This window comes from Cryptomeria japonica, chromosome 4 (assembly GCF_030272615.1).
Source record: "Cryptomeria japonica chromosome 4, Sugi_1.0, whole genome shotgun sequence".
In the NCBI taxonomy this organism is placed as follows: domain Eukaryota; kingdom Viridiplantae; phylum Streptophyta; class Pinopsida; order Cupressales; family Cupressaceae; genus Cryptomeria; species Cryptomeria japonica.
This window is the reverse complement of record NC_081408.1, coordinates 236,050,762-236,067,639: the sequence shown is the minus strand read 5'-3', so window position 1 is coordinate 236,067,639 and position 16,878 is coordinate 236,050,762.

The following is a 16,878-nucleotide window of genomic DNA, read 5'->3' as shown; positions in this document are numbered from 1 at the left end:
CCTGGATATTTGCAGCTATAAGACTTGTAGATTTGAACATTTATTCACATTTTCAGCTTGGTCTTTTACCTCAAAGTCACCACCTCTTGCATAGAGGACATTTTGAATAGAAAAATGTCATTCAAAACAATATTTAATTCTTTATTTCTCCTTCAATCTTGCTGCAACAAATTCACTCCAGACTATTTAACATAAATCTAGAAAATGCATTAGACTTATGTGTGAACTATAATCTTTTATTGCACTTTTCTTTGCAAGTTTTTATGATGAGAGCACCATGTTTGAGCATGCAACCAACTTAATTATCTGCATCTTAATATGATTTATCAAGTCATCTACCAATCTTGTGAAAATCTTGGAACACAAACTTCCTGCAAGCACTGGTGCAGAGACTAGAGTTGCCACCCAATTATGACATTGAGAAAAATTTTATAAATAGCTGTAAGGACTTCTTACAACTCTCAACAATATATACTTTTCAATTCTTCACAAGAAAATTTCTCTGATAACAGACACACCATTACAACCTCAAAACATAATACTAAATCCCTCCACCATAAAAGACATTTTCAACTCTGTGCATTCTCAATGGACTGACTAACTAGATGAAATTATGCAATTACTATTCAGTTCCCTAGGAGAGTTGCCATTTTTGTTGGTGACTCGGATGGGATAATTCAAATTTTTTTTAACCCGAGGTTCTCAATAGTTCATTCTTCCCCAACAGAGTCGTCAATTTGGTTGTTCTAAAAAAATGAGCAACCCAAGTTCACCTGCAATTTGTCTATGAAATAGCCAATTTCAATCTATGAAGAACTTTAGGACTTGGACAACCTAACAAGGATCTAAATCCTTCTACTCTTCAAGCTCTGCAAAACCTAGGTGGGTGTACCTTTGATGTATTGAATCAGACCCATTACACACAAGACAACATCAACAAAAGCAAATGAATCTCGAAAGGTTCAAAAACAAGGAGGGTATTGTAGATGGGATAGATCTACACTTACAACTCAACAATGTTTGAATCATGAGATGGATGGAACACTACCACAGAACAAAAAATAAAAGATATTTTGATTTTGGATTTTAAAATGTTGCAAGTAACTTCTAGCCGTAATAGATCAGTGCCTCAATCTGGGCATACAGTCAATACAAATAGCCATAAATGAAATCCAAGTTGCACATCAGATTTACTAAAAGATATCCTTGTATTAATGCCTAACATTAATGCATTCTAAACTTCAAATCAAAAGATCATACAAATCGAAACATTAATTCAGTTTCACTATTTTTGCTCATAGAATTTAAATCCCTTCTATAAAAGATGCCTAAGAACAGGAAATACACTCTCCCTTGGAGAGGATAAATTCAAACTCCCTTGAAGACTAGATTTATTGAAATTGAACAATGCCTAAAGACAATCCAATGGAAAATATATATATGCCTTACATATATATGACATGGAACTAAGAATTTACAGCTAAATGTATCTATTCAATGACAAAAGAATGGGAACATCAACAATTACAACCAAGAAAATTAAAATGCATAAGACTAGAACCTGCAATTGCAGATTTCTCCCTTGGAGAAAATTTCCAAAAAAATGGGAACCCTTACAAATCAAAAGAATTGAGAATATGAAGAAGAGGGAAAGAGATCAAATTTGCCTCACACATTGCCAAGTGTCCTCTTTCCCCAACTGAAAAATTATTTGCATCATGTCCATGGAAACTTCTCTCAAAATATCTAATATTTGTTGAAACTGATTACAAAAATGAAATCCCTATTTTGAGATCTTTCCAACGATATATAATACTTGCATATTTGGGTAAAAAATACCCCTCTAGTGAATTAATCCTCCAGGATGCAGACCAATCATTTAAATTTTTTAATTTTCCACTATAGTCTAAACTATATATTTAATTTTAATCTTTCCTTCTGTGCCTCACCACATGTCTTCTTCTAGTTCACTCGCGAGTACACCTGGGTGCTACCTGACCTACCACTGGACCAACACTTCACTTGCCACCAAACCCACCATTCAGTCTTGGCTCTTCTTTGTCGTTGTTCTACAATAGATAACTAGCAAGAAACTTCATCTTGTGGATCAACAACCAACATTGATCTTCGTCAGACCTGCTCAACCTTTAACACACCTGAGTTTCTTCCTTCTAGTAGGCCCCACATTCAATTGCTATGTCGTAATGGATAACCATTGAGAATCTCTCCATTGCAATATAGCAAAAATCATTAGATCATCTCAAACTTGCTTGACCTTTAATTCACCTTTCTGTCACAAAATTTGGTTGCCTTGGGATGTGTGCACATGCTTGGGGTCCACTGGGTCGCCAAGTTGCCTCGTCATAAAATTTGGTTGCCTAAGGATGCATGCACGCACGTGGGGTCCACTTGGCCACCAAGTAGCCTCTTGCCAAAAACCTTTAAGCTTTGACACTATGAATGTGTGTGGCTTTAGATTTAAATACAAAATATTTCCTATGCATTGCCAATGTGGGATGAAGGCTTTACGCCTGATTTGTGCATTTGCTTGGAAGTTTTCTGAGCCTTTCCTCTTAACATAGGAGATGATGGCTTTAACGCTTGCCATTGCATTCACTAAAAGTTTTAAGAGTAACCCTGACCCATACCACACAACAAGGAGGATTGCTTTACCTGCAAATGCATTTGGTTGAAAATTTCTAAAAGCCCTTTTTCATGCCATTCTCCAGCTCATGCACCACGCACAGTAGGGGAGGATGCTAGCAATTTACATTTGCCTAAAATTTTTTAAAATGCCCACTCCAACTCACAGTAGGGAGGACTTGGCGATACTCCTACCACTACATTTGTTTGAAAGTTTTTGAAGCCTTTACCTCAAGCATTGGATAAATGAACTCTACATCTGCCAATTTGCATTTTCTTCAAAGTTTTATGAGTCTCAAACGCCATGCATCGGAGGGATGTTAAAGGCCATGGAACTAGTTTCATGCCTGCCAATTTCAATTGATTTAAAATTTTTAAAACCCTACTCATATCTCTACCTCACACACACAGCAGGTAGGGCTGACTTTTCACACCTAGCATTGCATTTGCCTAAGATTTTCTAAAGCATTATCAACAAATTTATTTTGTGCATTTGATGAAATTTTCATGTGGTCTTTTCATGCCACATAGGAGGAAGGAGGAGGATGCAAGCAGAAATTGTGGAGCTTGGAAATACACCTACCAAGTGCAATTTGCTTGAAATTAATACAATCTTTCAATACCACGCAGGCCATGCCAATTTCACTTGTTTGAAGTTTTAAAACTTCCCGAACTCCACTCCACACAGCCCTAATTCAAAGTCCATGCAGGGAGGAGGTTGCCAATTTGCATTGACTAAAGGTTTATTGTCTTTTCCATCTGCCACGCGAAGGAGGGCAATACACTTACCAATTGAATTGGCCTGAAAATTACTATGGCATTGAAATTCTAGTAGGGGATTTGGCATTACACCTACCAATTTGCATTTGCTTGATATTTTTGCAATAGTTGCTCAAATTAGTCCCTTTAGCAACCTCCTTTGTTGTTGATCCAACAGACTCTTAATTGATTTCCTCTTTAGTGTCTACATCATCTTCCTTTCCACATGCTTCACTCATTTCCTGAGCAATTGTCTCTGCAATTTCCTTAGTAACCTCATAAGTATCATCAACACATATTAACTTTTGGAAAGGGAATTGATGAGCAACAGTGATAATATCCATTGTCATCATATTGAAATTGTTGAGATAAATGAGCTTCCTGAATGACATATTGACCCCAATTTTCAAAACCATAATGGCCCACACAATAACCTCTCAGTTATATGCCCACATAATGAAACAAAATCATCTCTAAATAAACCAATTTGCCAATGTGGGTCGAGTTGGTACTAATATGCATTACTGTGAATTAAGACCATTTTGCAATAAAATTAATACACCGGTATGAGCCAGATCGGGCCCCAAAGTGGGTCCAGCTAAAAAAATTTTGTTTTCATGCCACTAACCCATAAAATGCCTCAAGCACCTTGAACATGCCTCAGGAACTGATTTGCACCATTATCCAAGCATTAAACTGAGTTTTGCAATTTATTGGCAACAGTGCCAAATTTTCGCATTTAAACCCAAAGATGCATTTTAAAAACTGGTCATAACAACTTGTTGGACTTCACAAATTGATAGGTGTACTATCTGATATATTGGCATTCACTTTGCAAAGTTATTTCTCATGATGAATCTTGGGTGGAGAAATATTAATGGTCAAAGTTGATTAAATGGCTTTGTTAGCATTTGAACCTGATAAAATCAATGTGCAGGGACCAGAAAGTGCACACATTATAAATATCAAATGGTCTTTGTGTATCCCCAAATATGGGGTATAGATACTTTGAAGTAAAAGGAAAACCATGGAATGATTAGTTTGGTCAGGAAGATGATAGGGTGCAAATGGTGAGCTCATGAGAATGGAAACTTAACAGAGGCAACAATGAAAGTGTAGAAAACTGAATAAAATGGCTCAAGAAACCATCTTGGGAAACTGATCAAACGGATTGGTAGGAGCTTGAAACTAGAGACATAGCTTGCATTTCATACTAGAAGTACCTTAGAAGAGGTATTCTGATATGACACTTAACAGTGCATTTATTACACATGTGCAAAGTGGAGCTCTAACTAGCTGTTAAAATAGGGACTAATGCAAACAATACAAATTGCAAATGGGTTGAGCTTATCAAGCTGAGCAAATAGATTCATAGTCCCAACAAGTGCAACTTAGGAAAAATGAGAAATGGCTAAGAAAACAAGACACATAAGGTATTGTTGTGACCTATTTCACACATCGCCCCATTGCAAATGGGGACCCCCTATTTTTTCTTTTTAGGGTTTTGCTTTGGCACCGCATTTGCTAATCCCCAGTCTTTTTACAATGAGGAGTAAGAGTTTTTGAGAATTCATCCCAAGCCAAGGTCACAAATCATGCTCAGAATCATGTATGAATGTTGTCAAAGTGTTCAGAAGATTCAAAGGACGAGGATCACAATTGCTTTGGGTCATTTCTGACAACTTGCTATTTTTAGAATTTTTTGCTTTTTCTGCCTTTTTATGCTTTTTTGAAATTGGCATCTGGGTCTTGTTCTTTGATCTATTTTATTACTACCAATTTTGTCAGAATTTGAAAATCTCGCCTTTAGATATAGAAAGCAAGGTTTCCAAAATTTTGGTTTTTTTGAGATTAGGGTTTTGTTCTTTAGGTCATTTTGATCCTGTCTAGTCTTCAAATTTGAATTTTTTTGCTTCTAAGTGTAAAAGGCAATGGTTTGAAAATTTTTCTTTTTTCTGAGATTAGGGTTTTGATTCCCATGCTAAATTATTCCTACCCATGTTCTTAGATTTCAAAAATGAGGTCTCCAAGTGCAAAAACCAAAATGGAAATCTAGTTTAGGGTTTTTGTCCAGATGAACCAACAAGGTATGAACATGGCATGAACATTTTTGACCAAGTTAAAAGAATGCAATTGGAATGACACATCAAAAATTTCATCTAGGTTGAAGAAATAAAAATGGCAGACAAGTTCAACAAGGTTCAAGGGTAGAATGACATATGATCAGTTAAAATGTGGAAGAAGTTTGAGAAGGATCAATTTAAAAAATTATTCAAGAAAAAATTTTCGACAAGTGTTAAACTCCTACCAAGGGCTAACTAACTCATGGCAAGGGTTACTTAACTCCTACCTAAGGTTAAGTTTATTCATGCACCAAAAATGTCTGATAATTTTCAAAGTGCACCTCATGTCCAAGCTAGAAATTATTTCCAAGTCCACTTTAAAAACATGGCACAAGCAAGAAATTCTTTCCAAGTCCACTTTAAAAACATGGCATAAGGAAGATGTGCAAAATTCGCCAAAGCTTGAGAAAGAATGTAGGGCCCACTTAGGCAAAATTGAAGATGGCATAGAAAAATAAATTAAAAAATTCCTAGTTGGCAATAAAAGATGACTTGGCAATAAAAGATGACATGACTTTCCAAGAGAATTAAAGATGACAAGTATGATGACTTAACATTTAAACAATTAAAGTCAAAGAAATTAAAATAAAAAATTGTGGCAAGCCTTCCTGAAATTCAAATTTCTAGAAGGAGATTTAAAACAAATAAAACTTTCTAAAACATGATGGAAGCTTCTAATGATAAAATTCCAACTTCTTAGAGGGAGGATAAAACAATAAAATTTTCTAATTTTTGAGAATCTTCCAAGCTTCATTCTAGAAGAAGGCAAGGATTTTAAATTTCCTAAAGATCGAATAAAACAATAAAGCTTCTAGAAGGAACTCAAGAAGCTATAACGACAAGGTTTTACCATCACTTCTCTTTGCCAAATTCAAGAAAATTGCTAAGAGTGATCAGAGTAAGCAACTCAAAAACTTAAAAGATTATCAGATTCATGCCAAAATCTGATCATATTATCATATTAGTCTTGCAAAGATAAAGTAAATTCAAGGGTTTGAAGAAAAAAAATTTGAATTCTTCAGAGAAAGCAGCTCCAAAATTCAATTTTCAAAAGAATTTGGATGAGAAATAAAGCAAAATCAAGGGTTTGAAGAGAATAAGTTCAATATTTTCCTCAAATTCGCCATTGATAATAGTTTGAAGGTGAAAATTCTACCTTGAACACCTCTAGAAGAAGGAATAAAGAAAATTCAAGAAAGAAGTTCGAATTATTCTTGAAAATCACTCCAAAGACTTATTAGATTTTAGGAGGATTGACCATATAAAGAAAATCTAAGGGTTTGAAAGAGGTATCAAGAAGTGTAGTATATCCTCCAAATTTGCCATTAACAACAGATTGAAGGTTTGTTGATAAGACAATAAAGCTCTTTATATCTTATCATATTCAGAATGATTCACCATTGTTCATCCCTAGACCTACTTAAGGAGAGAAAGATCAATCAAAATTGCACATGGCCATTTTGAATGTCTTCCAAATATGCACTTCACCTTGTCCAAAAGATTATCAAATCTTCCTTTGATGAGAAAATAAGACAAATTGGAGGAAGATACATATGAAAAACTCATCCAAAATCATTCAAGATAGCAAATTGAAAGTGGACTTGTCTAAGGAAGAATAAACTAGAAGGTAATTTGAATTCACATTGTCCAACTGCTTCTATCATGATCAACAAGGAAATTTTTAATCATCTCCAAACCCGCATTGAAAGAGGAAGAATTTTTATATCTGATATACATGTGATAACCTTCCAAGTTTGAAATGAAGCATGAACCAAAATCTCTCTAAAGATGTGGAAAGTCCACCCTTTCATATCCAAGGAAGAAAGTCATCCAAAATTTGTTGAGGAATAAGACATGTCCAAAGAAACTAAGCACAAAATTAGTCCAATTAAATCAAGAGCAAATAAAAAATTGTCCAAGGATATGTGAACTTTTCCCTACCAAGTGGAAAGCCTTCGAGCATGCCAAACAATCCAAAGCATAAAATTTGTCCTTCTAAGAACAAGATGGCCTAACAAATTGGAAGACAATTTGTTCGATCATACTTCCGAAGCCTGCCAAGATGACATGGCAAAGAGCAACATAAATTGTCTAATTATATTTGCAAAATTTGCCATAGACAAGAGGACATGTGACTATCTGAACTTTTTCGATCCATCAAACATGAAGGATTATTGTTAAAGAATATTCCAAGTATGAGAACAAGTGAGTTGACATGAAGCATGCCAAGACATAAAGACTGACACAAATTTGTTCCAAGATACAAACTCTAATATGTCAGACACATTCAAGTTCCTGGTTTAAGACAACCTAAGAGGGAGAAAACATAAATTGGCACATTCACAGTCAGGACATAAGACATGATTGAAATTGTCCAAGCAAGTTGATCAAACTCAGACACGAATTTGTCCAAGGCATAAATGGAATATGTGAAGATGTCAAATCAGTGACCTCAAATTTGATCCATTAGACAAGAAGATAGTCAAGTTGGAACTCCATGAGGAAAACCAAATTTTGACAAATTCACATAAAATCATACCAGCAATCAAGCAGGAAAACAAATTTGACAAGCACATGAAATCAAGGGTCAATCAAACAAATGGGTTGATAAAATTTTGATACATGAAAAATGGCTATGTGGAATTTTCCACAACCAAAAGAATAAAATTTTGACTAAATGTTGGAGAGGACACATGAAGAAAGAAGAAGAAGAAAGAGGAAAATAAAGAGGAGATGAATCAAATTCTTCTCCAAATTCAAGGCACCTGAAAGAGTCCCCAGACATCAAGAAAGAAAAGTCTTCAGACTTGGCAAAAGTATGGAAAGAAATTTCAGATTTCTTGAAGGATTTCATTTCTGAAGAGTCAAAGACAAGCTCCCATGTGCAGAAGAAAGGGGTGCACCTAAAAAATAGCATCTTGTGCCACTTGTCTCTCATCCGATGGATATTTGATCTATTTTGGGAAACTTTGATCTGGGTTAGGTTGTTTTAATCCTGACCATTGATTGGAAATCGATCTTGGCCATTGAATTGTAATTGGGGAGCCTATAAATTGAGCTCACCCCTCATTTGTAATTTATGGGAGCATATTGCAAAACATGTTGAGATAAGCAATTGTTGCTCGGGATTGCAAAAATAATAAGTAATACATTGTTCGAATTGATGGTGATTATTTCCCTTATTTTGGAGTTTGCATGGTTCTTATCCCTCATCCAAGTTTATATTTTATTTCATGTATGTTAGATGAATGAAGGATTTCATAGTTTAGATTGGTGAAACTTTTTGCTCATACTTTTGTTGGATGGATGATTTTCATTCAATGTGTAAAGTTAGCCCGAGCTTTTGATGTGGATGCTTAACTTCTACTTTGAGTAATATTGTTCAATTGTTGGTATTATTCATAAGTGTGAAAATGTTGAACACAACCTTAGAATATTGCACATGATTTGCATAGTTGTCCTAAGTTTGGCGAAAAAAAGTGTTGTTATTAGTTTCACAAAGTCTTTACCGTCTCTTGAATTCTTAGGAATAGATTAGAATTTCTAAAGCTTACCTCCTTTTCAATTTTGTTGAAGTCCATAATCCAAGTCCCAAATGATAGAGCTTCATTGTCTAAACCTCCATTGTGAATTGAAAATGCCAAGCATAAGTCCCTTTATGTATTATCAGCACATCACAATGCCTAGTGAGCTTATCCACACGTCAAGACCTAACACTACTACATTCAGGTCAAAATTTTGATAGCAAATCGTCAGAATTCTGACACAATTTCATCGCACTATCGACAAAAAAAGCCATCAAAAACTTTGTGTCAGAAGTTCCGACTATCCTTGTGGTCATCGTAATTCTGACATCACCTCCAACCTTTTTGACGACCACCATGGATGCTCATACCCTGAAAGAATATCATCATGATGTCGGCCTATCATCAAAATTCTGACTCCAAAGGGTAAAATTCTGACAGAGGAGTGTCGTCGGATGCACAACATCCTCGTCGGAACTCTCCTGGTTACAACAGCCTCCAGGAGAGTTCTGATGAGGATGTTGTGCATCCGATGGCACTCCTCTATCATAATTTTACCCTTTGGAGTTGGAATTCCGACGATAGGCCAATTTTTTAGAAAAAAAAAAAATTATAGAAAAAGACTAACATTGGTATCTCTCTTCTATCTCTCTTCTCTATCCCTCTCTACTATCTCTCTTCTCTCTCCCCTCTCTAGGTCTCTTTCTCCATCCCTCTCTTCTTCTCTCCCTCTCTACTTCTCTTTCTCTACCCTCTCCAAGTCATTATCTCTTCCTCTCACCCTCTCTCTCTCTCACCTCTATAGGTCTCACCTTCCATTCCTCCATCATTACCCATGTTGTCAAGTTGCAAGATATTTCCCAAAGTACTTGGTTGCTAGGGTTGATTTGCTTAAGTGTTGGAGTCAAAGTTAGATGAGACCTGCATGATTAAGCTGTATTAAGTGATCAAGTCACCAAGATCTGAATTGTAAACATGACTAGGTTCTAGGGTTTTATGGTAGCATAGGTCAAGATTGAGGTATGGTGGTCAAGAATTACCTTCCAATGACAAAAGACATCCAAATGATGAAGAATGAAGGCGATGAACTCATAGAAGTTTGGAGGAGATAATTTGACTAAGTTAAAATTTTGTTTAAGTCATAGTCATGATACTAGCTTGCTCATCAAGAGCAATTTGTGCTAATGAACCCTAGAAATGTGCCCATGCTAGAGAAGAAGAATTCCAATAAAACCTAAGGCAATGCTAGTAAGGGGTCAAAATTAAAGAATTAGGGTACAAAAAACAAAATTTGGCTAAGTCGAGATGTTGCTCAAGGATGACCTAAATCATGGAGTGTAAATCAATCATGAAACATGAGAATGGATAGGTCTTGACCCAAGCAACATAAGTCCCCCTTGTGATTCCAGTAGATATCACATCACAATCATTGAGTCTATCTACAATATAAAGTCAAGACCTGACTATTGGAATCTTGGAGTCATCCCATTTGATCACGTAGTTTAGCACTTGGGAGGATTTTGTTCAAGAGAGGATAGAATACTTAGTATTTTATTTTGTGTTGCATAGTGCATAAAAAACACATCAATAGAAACCATTGAAAGGTTTGGTTAAAGCCTTCGAATCACAATCTCTATGAGAAGCTATCAAGAGTGCCTAGAATTTGGAAACTTTAGTATCCAAGAACATAATTCATAAGGCACCACTTTTAGAGCAACCAAAGAAGCCTATCAATGTAATATTTTATTTACCTTGGATATGTTTTATCCTAAGTGTGATATTCCACTATTAAAAAGCTTAATTAGGTAATATTTTTACTTAGGTAGAATAAGATAATGAGCTGCACATTCTCCTTCTTTGATTGAGATTCTACTTTTTCCTTGTCACAAATTTGGAAACTTGGATAAGCAATTTCTTTTTTTGGTTTTCTACCTCTTCATGATTCTCATGGATTTGGAATCTTGGAAGCTATATATTGTAGGTTTTCCCTCGATTGACATATCGAATGAAACTATTGTGAGATTTCATATCTTAACATACCAAGGGCTTAAGTTTGGGGATGACAGGGGGATGACAAAGGGGGCGGGGTGGGATGCAAATATATATACAACTTAAAAAATTAATTATAAAAGGATGTGTATAGAATAAGTATAACAACTGTAAATAAAACTTTGCCACACTATGTAAATTTTACAATAAACATAAAAAATATGTCAATGATTGCATTGAAATTTGAACATTAACAATGATGGTAGAGTTTTGGAACTTTGGGAACAAACTAAGAATAAGTATAAGGATTGCAGATGAAACTTTGGCATACTAAGTGCTTAAACTAGTCAACATAAAAAAAATGGAAATGATTGCATTAACAATAAGAATGGTGGGTAGAGGTTTGGGGTCAATGGGTAGTGCCCCTTGTGGGGGGTTTGGGGAAGAGCCCCCATCAAGGTTAGGGGGCATTGCCAAACCTTTAATACGGATGACATTTTCACAATAATTTCACCATTTTTGTTTAGAATTGGAGTTTCTAATTGGGGCCCATGGGAGACTCATACGCATCCTCAAGATGGTCAAGAGACTCCTTGGAGTCCCTAGGATGTCCCTAAGTGGTGCGGCAAGGGGATGTTTCCCCCTAAGTATTACATCCTAAAAAAATAGGAATTTTGGAGGGGGGGAAGGGGTCCCCATGTTTCAATGGTTTCAAAAGATTCTAAGTTTTTTTTTTATCTTTTCATAACAAAATATACTCCTCTTGCATCCTTGGATGATTTGAAAATTGAAAACAATTTGACAAGAAAAAACTAACTTCTAAAGTTTAGACTTAGTTTTCTTTTTTTATCCAAGTCACTACAACATTTCAATGATCAAAGTAGCTTTTTTTTTGTGGTTTCGAAGCATCCAAAAGGCTTGAGAAATTCAATATTATCTTTCATTCCACCAAAATTGGAGATCAAGAAGCATGCTCATAAACAAGGATTTGTTTGTAACTTAAGGCAATCGACTAGTTTCGGGGGCATTTTCAAGTCTAAAGAACCTACCATTGTGTCAAAAAGGCCCATAAGACCCCATTTTCATCTAAAACTTGTCTCTTTTGGTTGTAGAAGCATTTAAGGAAAAAAAAAATCACACAACCAATGATATGCCTATACCATACATATTTGAGTTAAAATAAAAATAAAAAATTGACAAGGTTTGGAGACATTGAACAATTTGGGAGATTTCTAATACATGCACTCAATTTATAAAGTCTCAATTTGATGTACTTAATCTTTGAGAGGCCTATACAAATACATTTTGTAATTGCGAACTAAGATAAATTTCCATTTTTGGTAGTTTTCATCATGGATTATGGTATTAAATTCTGACATTCTATTGTCAAGATAAATTCAGAGAACCATTTGTACTCGAAACAAGGGATAGTGAAAAATTACATTATGTAGGATCTCCTACCCTATCTCATTGAATTCATTCCTACACCAAGTGACTATGAACAAAAGCATAGGTATTTAACAATAATGACATGGTCCATGGACTAGTGATCCTACTCTTGATACTCCATCTACAAATGAGAACATCTCTTATACATGTTGCTACTTCATAATTAAAAGTTGCTTCTTCTATAACTTTCCATGATTCTTTGCAATAGGATTATATGTCTTCTAGATTCACCCCACTAGGACACATTCCTATCAAGCATCTTTACTTTTTTGAAAAGTAGACCACATTTTAGATCTAGATGACACCATAATGAATTTGATTTCCTATTGCAAGATATTCCTCCATCATGTATTGCTTCATCAAAGTTCAAATTTGCTTCTTCAAGGGCTCTCAATGATTCTCTATATAGGATTCTTCATTTCTATGAGATCCACTTCATTGGGAGGCCTACTTAAACATTTCACATCTGTTTGTGGACTCTCACCTTTCAAATATTGATGAAACAATTGAGAATATTTGTCTTCTCATTGATGACAATGTCCATTGAGTTACATCATCTCCCATTGTAAATTCACTTGTTCTATCCCCACCATATCATGCAACATGACACATTCTATTTCACATTAATTAAGGTCTCACACTTCAATGATTATAGTCCCTGAATCTTCTATGGAACAATCACAACTTAACATCAACATCAAGACACATGAGTCACTTCAAAAACCATACATCTGAATTCCTTTCTACATTCCACTTGAATGGGAATTCAACAATTTGACAACTCAAGATTTCCATATTGTGAAAGGAAGGTGCATCATTTGTTGCAAATGAACCTACTACAACATTCACCATTCAACATTTTGCATTGCTTTTCTCTCTTCTTTGTGGAGGCACCAACTTTAGGGGATGGGGTGGGTCTATATTATCCTTCACATATGTCACCTGGGATGGAGTTTTGTCCTATGGATTTTCTAGTCTCTACTTCAAGAGGGTACAGTCTCTTTATAATTTGGGGTTATTTCATATTTTACATGGATACCTAACCTTGTGACCCATTTCTTCTTACCTCGATTGCACTTAAGGGGGTGTGCCAATGTACCATTTTATTCACCAAGTGGATATGTTTTATCATAAGTATGATATTGCATTTGTTTGTTTAGTTTACTTAAGTAATTTCTTTTAACTTGAGATAATGACTTGCACATTCTCCTTCTTTCATAGGATTATGTTCTTTTCCTTATCCTCAAAAATTTGGAAACTTGGATTAAAAATTCCTTGTCTTTTGGTTTTCTATCTCATCCTCATCTTCATCCTCATGGATTAAAAATCTTGGATATCGAGTGAAGATATTGTGAACGTTTTCATTTTCTCTCTTATGAAATCAACTATGTTATGCTATTTTGATTTTATTATCATTTATATTTAACAATTTTAAAAATGTTATCACTTACATTAATTTCTAGGTTAATATTTATTTTGTATATTCTAATAGAATTGAATACCATACCCAAATAATATCTAGTATGAACTAGTTAGTTATAGGCTAGGTTCCAAGCGTACTTGGTAACACAATTTTTGAGCTTGTGTTTGTTTATGATTTAACGATTGATGCATCTAGCTTTGCTATGCATCTACTTTGAATACAATGAGAGGCTAATTTTGTCTAAGCCAAGAGACCCTACTATCTACTATCACCCAAGAAAGATACTGATATTTTACCTTGGAAATATAAGCCTTTTGTAAGTATAATTCAATGAATTGTGATAATAACTTAAAACGAAGTGAATTAAAATTTGATTGAGTTCCCCATTGCATTTTAACAAATCACCTAGGAAGATGTTCGTTCATAACAATTTCCAATTCTCTTTCCAAAAGGATGAAAAAGAAGAGAAAGGAACTAATTAATGTTGGGACAGAATTTAGAAGACCTATGTTTTGTGTCTGAAAGCTACTAGCCTAGAGAGCATGGAAACAATCTGAAGTCATGGGAGAGAGTTTTAGTTCTATCTCTTGAAATTATGTCTAGTACTCTTGTATTGAATTTTTAAATCCTTCTAAGTTTAAATGTTCACGAGGAAACTCTAAAATTTTAATAAAATACATAAATGAAAACCAATTTTGTTTTCGTTGGAATACTTTTGAAAATCACATCACCTTAGTAATTGAACTGTAACAATAAGATTGCATACAAAGTGCAGATTTTCTATGAAACATGTTAAAAGGGTTAAACTATTTCAATTAATACAAACACTGGAACTATTAAACAACAATAGCTTGTTGGTAATCAAGATTTTGGACTATACCCACATTTTACACCTTTTCATACAGTTACAAAGAACATAGAAAACATGTACGTGGAACTACAGATTCCAACATATGTAAAAATACAACAATCTAAATAAGGATGGGAAGCATGTGGAGAATGGTTAAGACATGCATAAATAAAAGGAAAACAAAAATCTCTCAATGTGTATCACAAACAAATCAAGGAAAAAAGCTTTTAGGCAGGGGACTGATATGATCATAAAAATTTCAAAACTTCCAAAGTATAGAGCATTTGAGATTTTACAGAGAATGCGCTAATTCATCTTTATTCATGATGAGGCATATTCACAACTTTTGTAGTTGCACCATGGTGTTGTTTGTGTTGGCTTTGTTGGACCCTACAATTAAGAATCAATATACGTACATTATTCAATAAGATTAACTGTGCAACATAATGAAATATTGAAAAGTGTGTTATCTTATTGAGCTTTGCTTTGTTTCGAGAATAGTTTAATATTCTCTACTTAACAGGGCCAACCATGTGAAGGTGGAAGCTCATTTGGCCCCTCCTCCCCCCCCTAACATCACTCTAAATTCCCCGTTAACATCTAACTTTCATTCATTCTTTCATTCATTCTTTCATCCATTATTAAAATATAACATTCATTCATTATCACATAATGTTCATTAACACATAAAATTCATTAACTTTCATTAACACGCAACATTCATCAATAATCAACAACACATATCATTCATGAACATTCATTAGCACATAATTACATTCATTAACACATAAAAATCAGTCATTATCAAATAAGGTAGATTACAATCATTTCTTTCTTTGTTTTGTTTTTGAAGCTATGTAAAGTCTAAGTGGAGCATCGTCTTCTTCATCATTTCCCACATCTTTGGATGTTCTTCCCTCTTCTTGTGGTCTTGATGTATGCCTAGTCCTATACAAAGGATGAGGATGCTAAACCAAAGGGGGGTCCTCTGCAATAACAAAGAATTGGGTTAAATTCAAAACATTTTTTTATTATTGTTACAAGTATTTCATTAATTTAAAGAACACAACCGTTACACTCTTTACCTGATGGGGCCACATCATCTTCCACATCATTTTGTCTAGCCTCAACCTCAACATGCTGAACACCCTCTAGATCCTCTGGAGTTGAAATACGAAATGTTACATTAATCAATACACCAATTGCAATTAAATTTTTTTAAAGGAATAACAATGGTCCTCTTTACCTGATTGGGGAACATCACGTTCCTGATGTTGTCTACCCGGATCATGCTCCACTTGGTCACCACTGACTACATGCTCTAAAATATTAACAATAAAGGTTACATTAATTACTACACTAATTTTCAATTTAAGATGTTTAATTGTATTAATAATTACATAAAAAAAATTGAATAGCAAATGAATACCCGCACTACTAGGATGCACATCCAAACCTTCATGTACAGGTTATGTTCCATGATTATCATGCTGCATTCCAATGTCACGCACAGTGTTATCATTGCTTGCTTATTTAAAAAAAATATAGTCACTTTATGTTGAAACTTAACATCAAATAGATTATTGGTTAAGTATTCAATTTGAAATAATTTTCATTTAGCTTATTTACCATTGTGACAGATGCATCATAATCTCATGTTTGCCCACTCAATTCTCATAGCCGTTCAGCCACAACTATATAGCCTTGCTGGTAGCCAATTCTCTTGTCATCTTCTATGGGCGCTCTATTAAATTTAGAGCCCTGCATTTTTGCTTAGTATTGTGAATTTTTTTTGTATTGTTTGATCAAAAAAAATTGTTTACAATTTATAAATATTTTGATGTGATACTTAATTTACTAATTCTTACAATTTGTGTGGCAAGTTTCATATAACCACCAGAGCCGAGTTTGTGTTGCCCATGCTTTTCTTGTCTTGCCTTGATTGCCTTTGACGTGTCACTCAATCTATGAAAAGTTTGAAATATGTTAGATTATATAAATATAATGAATAATTAGTACATATTCACATTCTTAATAGTATCACATACCTTCTTCTGGCATCTGGTGGTGCATTTCCTTTTTTCCTTTCAATTCTCTCCTTTGTATCCAAAATTAGGT